Source organism: Lepidothrix coronata, unplaced genomic scaffold, assembly GCF_001604755.1.
Source record: "Lepidothrix coronata isolate B3197 unplaced genomic scaffold, Lepidothrix_coronata-1.0 Scaffold2, whole genome shotgun sequence".
NCBI lineage: Eukaryota > Metazoa > Chordata > Aves > Passeriformes > Pipridae > Lepidothrix > Lepidothrix coronata.
The window spans coordinates 5,847,900-5,863,704 of NW_016690182.1; positions in this window are offsets into that span (position 1 = coordinate 5,847,900).

The window sequence follows — 15,805 nt, forward strand, 5'->3', positions numbered from 1 at the left end:
ACTGATCTTTACTGCTCTAGGAAATCGTTAGCTATTCATTTAGGGCTGATCATCACATCCCTGTGTATTTCCTGAAGACCTTTGTTTTCACAGCATCTGAATTTCACCTCTGCATTTGGCTGGCAAACGGTGACTGCTTGGCCCAAGCAAAAAAAGACACACATCAACTTTGGGGTAACCAGGCTGTTGGTGTGTAAAAGTTGTATTAACGCCTCCTGCTTTTTGAAAGGATCAAGTTTTCATGTCATTTCAGCCAGAGTAGGTCCCAGCATCCACTGTTCCACAGAGGTACGGGCAGGACTGCAGACAGCTATGAACCCCCTGGGCAGAGGGGCAGGACAGGGCTGTGGCAGCCCTGGACAGGGCTAACCCTGACTGCTGAGGCACTCACAGCTGCTGGGAGGATGAGGTCTTTTTAAAATGAGAGGGGAAACCATATTTGCACTGTAGCAGAATTAGAATAACTTGATTAAAAGAAATGCAAACAAGCCCTTCATTTTGCTTTGTCTCCTTGTAGTGTGATTCATCTTATACTACCTGTGCAGGAAGGGAGAGAAGATAAATAAGTACAGAAAAGTCTCCTGTGTCATGAAAATAGCATATTTGTTAAAATAAGAAGCACAACCATCACCAGGCCAACTGCTGCAACTTTCCTTTATGGAATTGTCTCTCGTCTGGAATGGCTGATGGCTGAACAGGTTTGCTGCCAGGGCATTCAAAACCACCCATCATGGGGCCTCAAAGTGATGGAGTGGATGTCCAGCCCCACTGCCCCCAAAAGACCTCTTCCCTCACTGTTTCCATAAGACATGCAAACACAGTGACTTTGATAGTTTTACTTCTCTGTTGAGACTGTGTAAAACTGGATTATGGAGTTAAAAGGTATCACCAGGAGATAGACAGCATGAAGATACCACCTTGTTCCCTGTGGAAACAGGGCTTAAAAAGAGTAGAAAAGAACAGAGCAATGAGATGGTCATTGGACAGGAGGAAAAGCAAGGCCAAGAGCAAGGAAAGGGCTGGGAAAGGACCAGAGAAATGCTGGGGTTGCAGAGCAATGGAAGTCCTGCTAATACCTCACAGAATAAAGGCCTTACCTAGAAAAAGGCTGTGCAAATGAGTGAAGGCATGGAGCAGTGGGGTGATGAGTAAAACTAATTAGAAAATGAGGCGTAATTATTCATGGACTTGACATATCAGAGAACAGCTAATCAAAGGAATAATACAAGTTTGCATATTCTTTGTGATGTGGGCATCAAAGCCTTGCTGCTTGTAATTTCGGCATCACTGCTGCTGTTCCTAAAACCAAGCACACTTGATGCACTTGTAACATCTTGCTCCAGATCACACAACGGGTCTCAGAGAGCCTGAGGTGTTCAAAACAGCTGTTTTTTCCAGCTACTGAAATGATCTCACATTTATCTCTACTTATAGATCTTGTCTCCCTGACTACAAACATTGCCCAAAACTCTGGGTGTGTGGGAAACTGGGCAGCCTTTAAAAGCTTCAGCTAAAGACCTGGAAACTCAAGGGACCCACCTGGCAAGATAATCACAAGATAATCCCTTTTGGTTCCGTTTTGCTGCTGAGTGATTGCTAAATAAACTTCCTTGAAATCCCGCATGGGAAGATGGACTTGGCAGGAGGTATTTGCAGAGAACTTGGGTGCAGGAAGCTTTCAGAAGTACCTCCTTCCCAACACACGGCATCAGAAACCTTCCATCCAGGCTGTTCATTCTAGCAAATCTTGGATTTTCACCCCCACTCAGAGCCTGATGAAAGGCAGGCCAGATTTCAAGTTACAAGGTATCAGCAGTATTTCCATCTCACAAATAGGTCTCGGCCCTGTGAAAGGTTTTAAAGGAGGACCTGATGTAGGACTGGCATCTGGCCACGTACCAACTGTCTGGGCAACAGTTGGAGAGTGAACAAATGATACCGCCCCATCACCACTGATTCCTTCCCAGCATGAAACTGGCTGAGAAACTGCTGAAACACCAAATTCCCTTTTGATGAGGACAGCCTGGGACAACTCCAGGAAACAGGATCCATGGGGATGAAAGGGCTCTTTCAAGTATGCCTCTGAATCAGTGGGAAAAGCAAGAAGTTGGGATCGCTCCTGCCACTGTTTGCTTGTCTGGATAATTACAGTGATGGGTATATTAACACTATCTGGCATTAGATCCAAAGAGGAACCAGGCATTGAAAGAGATTACTGGTGAGGTGTGTGAAGCACCCTTTTGGAGGTGCTTATGAACAGATTAGGAGGAATTAGAGAGGGTATGAGCCAACAAAGCCCAGGGCTGCAAGCCATATGGTCCAAGGGATATTTTGTGCCCACTTCCAAGATATATCATGCAAAACTAGTGTATCTGACCTAGTTTAGGACAAAACCTGCAGCATTTGCTTGATTAAGGTAGGTAAGAGACTAAATAAGATAATGTAGAGTGGTCTTCAGCAGTGGTTTCACACTGAAGAGAAAGGCTTTTAAAGGACTCATGCAAATGTTTGTTGAATCTTCCTAAAACCAAGAGGAAAATCATTTCACATGGCCCTGAAAGGAACAGTAGGAAAAGACCATAATATTACCTAATGCTATCTCAATAGGTAGTCCTGTGTGGAGTGAATACAGTGGGATTTGGTCTTGGCATTCAAGACATCTGAAAGGTGAAATATAGCCTTCACAGTGAAGTTATTCCATTTTAACTACACTGGTTTGAAGTAGATTTAGTTAAACCAGTACCACCTTTTACCTGGACAGTCTTCAATCTAGTTAGTTTTGATTTAACTTAATTTGGTGTCATTCTGTGTACAGACTGCATCTTGGATGCTGTATAAATATTTGCTCATTGAAATTGATGCTGAATTCAGGCAACACAATCTTGTGGAATTAGGGGGAATTACCCTCTCATCTCATGTGAGAGGGGTTCAGAAGCAGGAGCAAAAAAAAAAAAAATCCCAGGAAGAGGTCTTAAATTTCCACAGATGAGTTCATGCAATTACCTAATTTTTAAAATGAATGGAAGAATAAATGAAGGTGAAGCGAAAAGAACCTCAAGCATTATCAAATAATAATAAAAAAGAAGCTTTGAGGACATTTCCTTCCAGCAGCAGGGCTGATGAATCTTCAGGGAGTGATCCCGTAGTCCAGTGAAACAAAGAAACACTCATTTCACAGTGAGGTTTTGCAACAGCAGATTTACCAGGAACAGCAAATAAATAATTCACAGTTCCTGAAGATGTGAAGGTAAATTTTCTTTCCTTTATTTCAAATCTAATTCTTCCACCTCCAAAAGGCCTACAGCAAACATACCCCTACAAAATAGAAAATAAGGGATAAAGCAGGAGTTTCACTTTCCAGTTACATTTAAAAAGACTCCTAAAAAAGAAAAACCTCACCTTCCTCTGCAGCCTCCTCCACCGCTGCCATGAGTCCACAGGGAAACAAAATATTTGTGTTATATTACACTGAAACTTCTAGAATAAGAAAACAAAAAATCAACATTCAAAATGTTACCACAACAGAATTCCACAGACAATCCCCAGCTGAGCTGCATGTAAATAAAAAATATTGAGTACAGCAATTTCTTGTAGTTTTCCAAAAATACCCAGGGTTCATAGCATTACAGCACTCTGCAATAACTCAAAGAAAACCAAGGCAGTGTGAATTTATACCTCCTGATCCTGAATTCTAGCCACTGGTCCCTTGGCTTGGGCCAGTTTTCACCAGGTGCTCCAGGCCAGCCCCACATTTGCTTTGCTACAGGCACAGGCTGCTCTTGGAATCCCACTTTGAGGAGATGATGCCAGTCCTGCATGTGCCTTAGCTGCCACTTTGCAGGATTAAAATAGTAGCAGCTATTTTAATCCACTACTGGAATACATCTGAAGAAATTCCTTGCAATCCCTTACTTCTCTTCCCAGCTGACAAAGAGCCACGTGGCAGGGAGTGCACGTGCAGTCCGTGTCCCCTGGCCAGAGCATTCCTTCCCTGGTTTGGACCGGAGGGGCGGATGCAGGGTACCTGCTTCATGCTGTGAGCACCCCTTCACCCAGCGAGGGCTGAGCAGCATGGGCTGGCCCCATCCTGGTCTGAGCCTCCTGCTCAGCGCTTTGGGAATGCTGCAGGCCTGTGGAAGGGATGGCTTGGGACCAGCAGCAGCCCCACCACAGCCTCGGCAACCCCCCACCCATCTGATGCCAGTGTGAGTTCTTCATCCCCCACGTGAGGGCTGCATAGTCAAAACATCTGCCACGTGTATTACAACATCTCGTCCAACACTGCTTAAATCAAAGGAGCCAACAGATGACCTCTTCTCTGTCGTGAACTTTTGCTAACTGCTCATTGACCTAATCAGAAATAAAGTGGGAAGAGAAGAGGGGGTCAATGCTTCTGTTCCTGCCCTGTCACAGTGGCAGGGTCCACTGCTGTGTGTGTACACTGTTACATACAGATATTGTGCATGCACTACATTACCGTGCAAAGATTACCTGTGCAAAGAGATGGTGAAGATGGATATTATTATGATGCAGGGGGCTGGTTCCAGTCCTTTTCCTGCTCATCTTTCCCTATTAAAGATAAGCAATGCATAACAATGTGACCTTACACACAAAGGGGTGTAGGACAACACCTCTCAGCATCAAAGTTCAGCAGATTCTCCACAAGGATATGCATCCTCCAACTGCACAGAGCTTTTATGGACCTGCCTAGGTCTCAAGTGATATAGCAGTGGTAAATTCTTGCAGTTGTTTGTGTCGGAAAACACCCAATCGGCACCTTTCTCTGCACTCTTCTAACCTGACCTATTGATGCCTGCTTGTATTTTTAGGGGCCAGGGCAGCTTCAGACTTGGGGTCAACCTCAGAGACAGAGCTCCCCCAGCAGAGCCTGCTCCAGCCATCCCTGCAGGGGGTCCTTGATGCAGGACAGTTCTCCTTGAGACTGTCCAGACCAGGACTACTCACACTGCCCCACAGGACTTTCACCACAATACATTTCCCCAACAGATCCGTGCCTGTACACATTTCGGGGAACAATCCACCATTGCCTTCCCTTAACTAAAAGATTAAAGCATACCCTGTGTTATAAGCTGTGTCATGCCTTTACTTGCAGCCCCTACCCAGCAAAAATCTCTTGGCCAAGGAGAGAGACCACCTCCAGCTGTTGGACCCCCTCCATGGGTTTACGTGAGCTGAGTTCCGGGAGTTCCCTCTAACTCTGAATTTCCAAGACACTCTGGATAAATTAATCTGCCTAAGACCTGGGGCTGCCAATGAAAGCTTGTGACACTATGCAGAACACTGTAACAATCAGAAGAAAAATAACTTATAAAAAAATTATTTTCTTTCACTCAAAGAATCAAACTTTAAATGATCCCATCTGTCACTTTCATCTGCACCCTGTTCCATTGGCTGGATTTTGCTCATTAAGATAAATTTCAAGCCAGCAGATCATTTTTACCTTCAGGGCTTTGATGAAATGTAGTGTTTGGGACTTCCTCCCCTCCTCCATTTTTGACAGCCATGACAGAGGAATAAGTGTATCTCTCTTATGCTGCTTTGCAATTGTATGGAATGCCTTTGACCTTCCAAAAGGGAAACACTCTACATTCAAATTCCTTCTCCTTTTCCCCTGGGACTAGGAGCTGGCCAAGCCCCTCCAATAAAAGTTTCCTATTTGACCTTGCATCATAAAACCCTCTTTTCTTTATTACTCTCCTCAAAGCTTCCCCAGCAAACCTCTAGCCCTTTCAACACTTGGTCTGGAGAGCTTCTGTGTTGTGCAAATGGTTCAAATGTCTTTGTTTCTTTCCTGAAAAGACATAAATGCAATTTGTTGTATTCCTTACCTCATAACCAAACAGAACTGTACACTGTACACTCTGCATGTTATGGCTCCCCACGATTTCAGCCCCAATGACTTATTTTACTGTAAGTGTAATTATGCATTGGAGTGGTTTCATGAGGGATGTGATAAATCATCCGCCACTTAAAGTCTTTAAATCAAGGCTGGGTGTTTTCAGTGGGGTCCTGCTCCATGTCTGGAGCACACAGAGGCTCCCAGTGCATTTACAGGAGGGTATATAATCACATGGTCATGGTCAGCCATGGTATTGAGGAATTAGCGGATGGGTGGAATGGCCTTTGTCATGCAGGATGTAGGATTAGTTGGACTTAATGGTCTGTTTTGGCCTTTAAATCTATGAATAGGGAAAAGGAAAGAGGAAAAAAAAAAACAAAAACAAAAAGAACAAAAGTCCCTATTATAGCCAGCATGTTTCTGCCTTCTGAAAGCAGAGCCAGAGTGACTGAAGGCAGCTGGAGCTGGAAATGAGTGCTGGGGAAAATCAAGGGCATCACTGTGCACTGCCTCTGATGCTCTCAGAGTCCCCCAGGTCCCCCAAACAGGGCCTTGCAAGCAAACCCATGAGTCCAAACCCACTGGGATTTGATGATGTGTTTCAGAAAACAACAGATGTGAGAACACACACAGTGCTCAAATGTTTTTCCTTCCCCCCTCACCCCCTTGAGGTCATTTTAGGTGTTCCAGAACTAGAAATCTAATGCTTTTTCTATTTCTCAGTTAAGCTAATTAAAATTTTAATCTGGTGGACATTATCTTATTGCATAATTAGAAGAGCTTATATTGCAGTGGTTTGGTTGGTACCAATCCTTTTTGCTTTAAATTGTGTTTCATTAATTGAACAGAGCTTAGATGGGTGCTTATAAGGTACTAAGCCAACTATCTGTTCTTAACAAAATATTCAATTCTCCCTGGCACCTGTACCTGCTCTGAGGCCACATGCTTTATGCTATAACACTTTTCCCTTAGTAAAGGTTGGGCTATTACAACCATGATCACATGGGAATTTTGGGGACTATAGACTCCCCTCATAGACACCATCACAGACTGGCTGTAGGCAGCAAACACAGAGGATCCACTTGGAAAATGGCAAGTCCAAACTCTGCCCACTGACTTGCTGATATCATCTGCTTAACCGTGGGTTATTGAATAATTAATTACTCCCAGGTCTCTATTAAGTCCCAAAGAATCTTTCTATAGACTAGACTGGTATTACTCTGCCATACATTTTAAAGAGATTACTGTTAATTAATTTAACTCATCTGCATACCTAAAACTCAGCTAAACCCTCTATTGTGTTACCTGCTGTCATTTCATACGTGTAGCGCTTCCAAACTCCCATAGAAATAGAAATGGGTTAAACTCATCTTCTCAGATATGAAGCAATTTAAGAAATAAGTTGTTTTTCAACACCTCCCACAGTACCCTGTGCAGAGCAGGACCTGGGAGCTGCCCAGGGCACTGGCAGAGCTCTTCCTGCAGGTTATCCATCCCACCAGGAGTCAACTGCCCTCCAGGACTTTTGACCTAGTGTTTCCAAAGACACTAAATTTCCTGAAAGTGTAAATAAAACATTAGACCACAATTTATCTACTCCTGGGGCTAAGGCACCCGAACTGGTGAACGTAAATCAGTCAGAACATTTGTGATCTACTGACACATTTCCTTTCTAAAATAGGAGCCCGACACACATAAATCCTCACAAAGGCTTCTCTGGAGCCATCCCCATCCCATTCACCCCAGACACAGTCACCAAATTTGAACAGGAACCTCCACAATGCCTGAGACTGATGGCCTGTGGATGGGCTGAGGGCTCTTGCTGCTACCACGACAAAACAGTAAATAATTACACTAGTAATGAGCCAGACCTTCCAGCTGGCCAAGTCACAGGAGATGGGGGATTTTTTGTCAGTAAACAAAATTTCAGATTAAAAAAAAAGCAAGCAACCTTTTGTCAAAACCAAACATCTCCATACAGCAGAAATCCCTTTGATAAAAATTGCTATTTTTTTAATAAGGAAAGACAAAAACAATTCAGGCATAAAAATTCTTCGATTTTTGTTGGGGTTTTTTTTCCTGCAAATTATACACAAAAACCCTCACAGGATTTGAAAACACTGATTATTTCTCTGGCAGTAGCTTCTTCTGAAAAGATGGAGATTTTTAGCAAAAGGTTGGAACTGAGGTTAAAAAAAAAAAAAAAAAAGGAGTCATTTTACCCAGCCCCATCGTCAGGTCCCCTCCACAAACTGCTTTGGGATTAATGGGTTGACAGCAGCCCTGTTAGCTATCTGGGAATCATGTGGATCTGTGGAGACATGGAGCTCACAGCATGGGAGTGAGCCATAAGGCTCAGCATTTCCAGGGCAAGCCTGCAGCTTCTAGCACTGGATTAGGCAGGGAGCACTGCTGGAAGCTGCAGAAGACCCACAGCAGGCACTTGCCTGCTTTCAGGTCTTGTTTGGAAATCAGCACAAAGTTACTCCACAGCTGTAAAACAGAGAGTGCTTAAGCAGAATCCATTTCCCAAACAATTTCCAGAGCAGTCAGTGACTCTGCCCAAGGTGAGGCCCAGTAGCCCTCTCCACATCCAATTTGCACACTGGTTTTGTTCAGGATGCAGTCCCTGCACCACCACCTCTCCAACACTGGCATTTTCCAGGCTGGCAGCCAAAGGGATGCTTAGGCAGACATTCCTGCAGACAGAAAGCTAAAGCCAGTTTTCCTTATCTTTGCTCCAAGAGGGGCAGGATGGAGAGCAGTGTTTTGCATCTGGGCAAGGGGTCTGAGCTCATCACAGAGTTTGTTTGCATCGAGTGCTTGTAGCAGGGAATGGTCTCTGCTGACACCAGACCCCACATCCCTGTCACTGCTGCCTGTAGAGGTGTGTCTCTCACTGACGTGATGACGATTCAGTCTGAATTTCTTTGACACTCAAACCCAGGGTGTATGAAGACAAGGGTTCACACCTCATTGTGTCTCCCTTCCTGAATTCCCTTTCAGGGATCCTGAAGCATGGGATCACAGCACTTTTGGTGGGAAGAGCTTCTCATCCAACCTCCTCCTCAAAGCAGGCTTAGCAACCGGCAGTAAATGAGCTTGGCCACGGCTTTGCCTGGCCAGGGTATGAAAACTTCCTAGGATGTGGGTGCCACAATCCCAACAGACAACCAGAGATGCATCTCTCTCACAGGGAAGAAGTTTTCCTGTTTTCCAGTCTGAACCTCCCAAGCTGCTGTTGCTCCTTGTAACATCATTTGCCTTTACCAAGAAGGATTTGGCTCCATCATTTCTACAGGTTGCTGTAAGTTGCTATTAGCTCACCTCTTCACCAGCCTAAACCAGCCCATCAGCCAAAGCCTTGCAGGGTAGGCATCCCAACCCCCTGAAATCTCCATAGCCCTCCTCTCCAGTCAAACTGGGATCAGCTGGTTCTGGCAGCACAGCTCTAGGTCTTGGTCTGTCCTTCACAACTTACATCCCTGTCCCTTGGAGCCAGCCAAGCAAATCCTGCCCAGGCCACCACTGAGGGGGGCACAAAGACCTCCCACACATCTTCTGCAACAGCAGCGCTGAGGCACCCACATTAAGCAGGCAGAAAAGAGAAACCATTCAGTTATGATTTGTCTCATTCACTGAGTTGTCTGAAAACTGCAGCTTGGGTAGGCATTAAAGCAGCTACGGTCTCAGTGGCTCAGTAGATACCCACTATCTGGTGGTATCCAGCTATGTCCTAAAGCCTTCTCAGCCTCCAGCCTGAGTAAAGTCCTCTCTTTCCACTTAACTGTCTAGTTTACATGGCAAAACAGCTTCCCAAAATATTCTTGCAGCACACCAAACAATCTTGCTGTCAGTCCTCAAATTTCAGTGTGATTGGTAATCAGTGCACTAGGCATCAGAACTGGGTTATTAAAATATCTGCCATGATGAACAATGTAAAATAAATGCAGATAAATTGTATTATTCCGGGTCATTTGGTTTTAAGTGCAGCAGCCTCTGTGTTTTTTGCCACTTAAGCGATATGCAGCATGAAACAGCACAAATAAATACAGATGTAGAGAACATTAGATACACTTTGTAAGAGCAAATTATGCACGTTCACATTTCATTCTGGTTAGATCAAAATTAGATGGTTTTCCTCCATTATCTCAGTGGATACACTAAAAGTCAATGATTTATGAAAGAAACCGGTGTGAATGCCATTATAATTGATTAACCTAAGAGACTGGTGACCTACTTATAGATATACAAATATGATTATAATTGTGCAGTAAGTAATTGAATGTTCTGCAGGACTTCTTTATAATGTGATTGTAATGCATAAAAATAAGAGGTAGACAAAAGGCTTCAATGTTGTACAGGCTCTGAGATCCCAGGAGAGGTGCTGACTTCTCCCTGCTCCCTCCTGTCAAGGTGAATAGGTGTTGAGACCAGAATCAACTCCGTCCTGAACAGTAGCATTTCCCATAAATAGACTGTCATTTGGACAAAAGGCTCCAGTGTACTTTGTGGCTGGGATAACTTTTGACACCCTGAGCAGACCTCATTGTCCGGGAGATGCTGCACACAGACCCTTCCCAAGTCATCTCTACTGGACCCACTTTTGAGAGGCTTCCTTTAGGTCGAGAAAGGGAGACAGGCAGATCCAGACCATCCAGAAGTCATGTAGGTATAAAATAAACATATGGGTCCCTATTCCTAAACCATCCCTTTGCAGCTGGACTCAGCACCACTGTAATGAGTTTGGGAATATGCCAAACCTCATGTCTGTGCCGGTCATGGCTCTGAGTCGAGCACTGCTGCCACTTCTGCTAATGAGTATGAGTGCCCACTTGCCTGTGTTACAATCACAGGACACAGCAAAGAACAAGAGAATCTCCCTGCCTCCAGTGCTTTGCAATCCACATCCAGAACAGGGAGCAATAGATGGAGACAGGAGATAGTCCCCAGGTGCTGGCAGCTAAAGACCACACCTAGACCATGCAAATGGCTCTACTCTGCAATCCCAGGCAATGCTCCTTGCTAATTATGTTTCCCAACACCTCTGCAGTATGCGTCCTGTTGGACCAAGGGCCAACATCACCCAGCCCACAGCTGCCTGGAGGCTCTCATGGCATTATTATGTGCCACGGATTTTCCTGTATCTTTTGCTGCCAGTCACTTCTGACTTAATTTGTCTGAGCTCCTCTGCATGGACACGGGTGGCAGAGCTAACCTCTGACAATGACACACAGCTCTCTGCAGAACAAAATTCTAGATTCCTAATTTGAATGACTAAATATACCAAAGCTCAGCGATGAATTATTTAAAATCTATACAAATTTTGATGCTGCATACTGAATTAGAGACTTCAGTGCACCTCTGCAATTATGAGTCCTTCTGCCTACAGCTCCATCATGGAAAAGCATCCATTCAAACCCCCTGGGATAAGTGATCTGTTACAATTCCCTGGACTGGAAACCCTGGAGATAATGTGGGAGCCAGGAGTTGCTAGAATGGGATTGAGTTAATTAGCACTGTGTCTGAGGAGAGCTGTAACAGCATAATGAAACAAATAGAATAAAAGCAGTCTAAAGGACTCTAGTGGATTGATGGGTGCTTGCTGCTGACTGTGGAATAGTCGGGATTGTACCCATGCCTGCACATCTATGCATTTGCCATGTATTGCTCACACTGGGGGAGATGGATGGGGAAGAGGGTGGGTCATTGCAGCTCTGCAAGAACTTTCTGACATGATGTGTGATAGGGGTAGAGAGGTGGAAACCACTGTCAGCAGCCGCTTGCTGCCACAGCACACCTGGCTCAGTGTCAGCTCTGCTTGTGAAGAACCAAAGCCACCACCCCTTAAACCCTCATCCAGGATGGGATCAGGTCCAGCACACACGGCTCTGCAGGAGCCACAGTCAGGGATGCACTGTAGCACCAGGAACTCCTGGGTCCTCAAAAATAACCCTGCACTCAGCTCCTGCATGGGCTGAAGGTGTCCCACTGCTGGTGAGGGGCCCTGGGAGGGCTTGCAGGGCTCCTGTCCCCTTGCACCCTGCCACAAACTCTGTCAAGCACGTGCTGGTGACAGCCTTCCTATGCCCTGCAGCAGAGCGGTATGTCCATTCAACTGCAAAGCCACAGACATTTAGAGCACATTCCAGAGTAAAGCTTGCATCCCACCTCCCGAGGAGTTACCTCTAAGCCCTGCACACAGGCGAGTGGCTGAAGATGGCCATGTTTCACTTCTTCATCCATCCTTTCCGGTGCTGACAGCCACCAAAGGATGAGTGACAAGTTCCACTTTTTCAGCTTGTTTTGCATTCTTTTCAATATTCAGTCGTCTGGAAAAGGAATATGTTGGTCCCAGCAATGCTATGTTTGAGGGAGCTGCTGGCTTTTTCAGAGTAAATTGTTCAGAGTATTTTTACAGTCAGCATAAAAATACTGACACTGCCTGTATGGATAGCTCTGTTATCATACCCGTGGCCAATAAAGAAAGTGTAAGGAAAAAAAAGAAAGCCACAAGTTAAACCCATACTTTACAACAATAAGACTCTTCCTTTTAATTTTTAAACTTCTCAAACCCTAGCTTCCACCAGAATGAATCAGTAAAAGATAAACAGAGCTGCCAAGCTGCACTGTTTTGAAGCAGAGGGATGACTCCCAGCTTGGCCAACTGTTCTGACTGCCAAATATAATATACACTAAAATGACAAAGCATAACAATACAAAAGACCACGTACTATCTTCGGTCCTTATACAGCTCTATCTCTATCACTACCAGAGGGAATTGGAGCTGTGCCCAGCAGTTGTATCTAGTCCTGAGCACTGCCTATCTACCAAAGACTAGAGAGAACTGCTGGGGACAGATAGCAGCTAATAGCTGAGCTGCTGAAGTGATACCTGCAACTTTGCTTAAACAAGAGGAGCATAAATAAACCCAGCCCTGCTTTCTCCAAACCCAAACTCCTCACTGCTGCAGAGGCATTTATGTTGTGGCATTACCCAGCCCACTATTGCCAAAGAGGCAGGAAGAGCCTGACCCACACAAGCTCCATGGAAAATTCATTGCTCCAGCACTGTGACATATCTCTTTCTACATAGCTTTTCCTCGTTCCTACCAGCAGTAGCTGGGCCAAACACTCAGCTTCTGTTTGCTCCTTCACTTCAGACCTCTCCTCCTTTCAGCTTCACTCTACAAATCAGGGATAAGCACCAGCTAATGTGAACTGTGGGGCCAAACAAATCCCTATGGGTAGCACCTGTGCCCCTCTCATCCCTTTACATACATCAGCTGCTCTTTCTTCCTGGGCATTGCTTGGAGTGAAGGCAGCCCTGCAGCAAAATAATCCCAACTTCAAGCCCATTGCAGAAATTAAAAATTACTTCCTTCCAGTTGGATGCAAGGCTTACTAATTTCCCACCAGCATTCAGGTGGCAAGTTTGCCACATGAATAATTGCGTGTCCAGAAAAGTGTTCCACTGGTAGGGTTATTAGCAGGAAAACAAGAATTCAGTTGGAAAGCATTAATAAACCTTGAAGACAACAGCTGTTATGGTGATTGATCCACCAGCCAAGTGTACACAATTCATGCAGGATGGAGGAGCAGAGGTTATTGCACAGGGAGGGTATGCTGAGAAGCAGGAAAGAAGGCAGGGTTGTTGTAGAGGTCAGGGATAAAAATTGGCATTGTCAGGTTCAAAAGTGTTTAAAACCCCCACATATCTTTTCCAAAGCTGACTCAAAATTAGATTATTGTAGTAGTCTGCAGCGTTTGCTACTTAGAATATTGGTGATTTCTTATAATACACAGGGACAATGGAAGCAGAAGAGTTTTGTGTGTGTCACAGGACAATTTCTCTGTTCAGTCCCCAGGACCAGCAGATGCTGCAATGCAAAGGCTGCAGGTGCCCCAAGGAACGTACACAAATGTGCCCAGTGCACCCACCCCTCCTCCTGAGGGGAGTGATAAAATCACCAAAGTCCTCCAATGGCTGAAAGAAGGAATAAGGGGAGGATGGAGCTGCCTACAGAAATGCCAGGAATTTCTGGCCCAGTGCATTGGGTCTGCTGCAGGGCTCTCCTGCCCATGAGTACCTGCACATTGGGAGCATCTCTCCTTTCTGCCTGTGTGCATCAGGGGTTTGTCCTTTGGCACTCACTGGAGTACGTTTTCAGTCTGTCTGGATAAGGATGCTGGTAAGAAAAAGGAGAAGGTGAACCTAAGTTGGCATGTTTGGCATGCAGGAATGCCTATATCTGAATCAATGTGATGTCCTGTAGCTCTTTGCCTCCCTGGAAACACCCCTTTCTGCAGGAATGCTTCATCCATCCCAGCAGTACTGTCTCTGCAAAAGCTGAATGGAAAAACCCCACGGACATAGTGGAGATAGAGCAGAGGGAATTCAGGTCCCTCCACCCAGGACCACCACTGGGGCTGGGCAGAGGCTGTGATCCTCCCCAAAGTGTTCACATCATGGCATTACAGTTCATGCCGAACGCACTGTAGGGTGTTGAGCTTGTTGCATTATATTTCCTTCTAAAAGGAAACAAAAACAAAATCTTGCCAGTTTATTATTTCAGCTAATTATATGAACCAACAGTATTTCATCCAAACCATTTTAGGAAAATAATTGGAGAATGTTTGCAAAACCCAAGCAACCGTTTTTCTCCTGCCAGGGTGGCAGATGCAAACATAAAGAGTAACATGTCCATACATCTCCAATCTCAACTTCTTATGAAACAAAATAAAAGCAATCTGGTTGTGAACTGATCCAAAGCAAATACAATATTTCAGAACACGCCACATTTAGTTGGTGGGGCTGATTTATATGATGCAATTTAAAGACCAGTGTGCAAATATGGAAGGGAAGACTATTTCCCCTTCACACTTTCTTACCTCGCAGACATTGTTTTTGTTTTGCATGTAAGTGAGGAGCCCTTGGCCTATGTAGCAGCTGCCTTTGAAGGATGAGCACTGACAGGTTTCTATGGCACTTCCAAAAAGGGCTGTTTTACAGGCCAGAGGTTCCCTTCATCATACAGAACGTTTTGCCATTTGTTGAGTGATCTGTGAGATCATCACACAGTGGTCTTCAAAATAAGTGTTGCCAAAAGCATGCCCCACCCAACTTCCATTTGCAGGCACTATCTCTATTCCCAATTTACAGCTGGAAAGAGGGGCAGGGAGAAGGCAGCAGAAGGCTCTCTAGGGAAACGGTGGAGTCACCAGCCCTGGAAGTGTTCAAAAAATGAGTAGATGTGGTGCTTTGCGGCATGATTCAGTGGGCATGCTCAAAGGTTGGACTTGATGATCCTGGAGGTCTTTTCCAAGGTTAATGATTTTATGATTCAATGACCTTTCTCAGGCAGTTCCATGCACAGGCTGAATGTCAGTGCTGGCAGCCAGTGTGCCACCACAGAGCCCAGGATGGCCCAGGATCACCCCGTTCAGTGCCTTCTCCTTTGTCACACACCATCTGAGAGGCAAAGACCTCATTGTGTTTGACGTTTCCATGACTCGTTTTCTGAGGAAGTGCTGCTCCAGCCATTGCCTCTGTTCTCTTTTAGATTTCATGGTCAGTTTCTAAGATTTAGTGGCTTTTCAGCAGGCAGAAGAGCACCTCGGTTTTGTGGCACTGCAGACCTACTTAGGGATAATTGCTGAAGTAAATCAGAAACAAAGGGAGACCTAGTAAAAACTGGAAATTATATTTTAAAAGTGAAATTATACTGAAAAAAAACAAAAAAGAAAACCACAAAACAACAGCAAACAACAACAAACCAACAACAACAAAAACAAAAAATCCACCCCCCCCAAAAAAAAAACCAAAAACCAAAAAACCAGCCAACCAAACAAACAAACACAAACCAACACACAAAAACAGGAGAAAGAATACCAGCAGGATAATTGTCATTTTCAGTAAGGAGGCCAGTGAAGGATTTCCAAAACC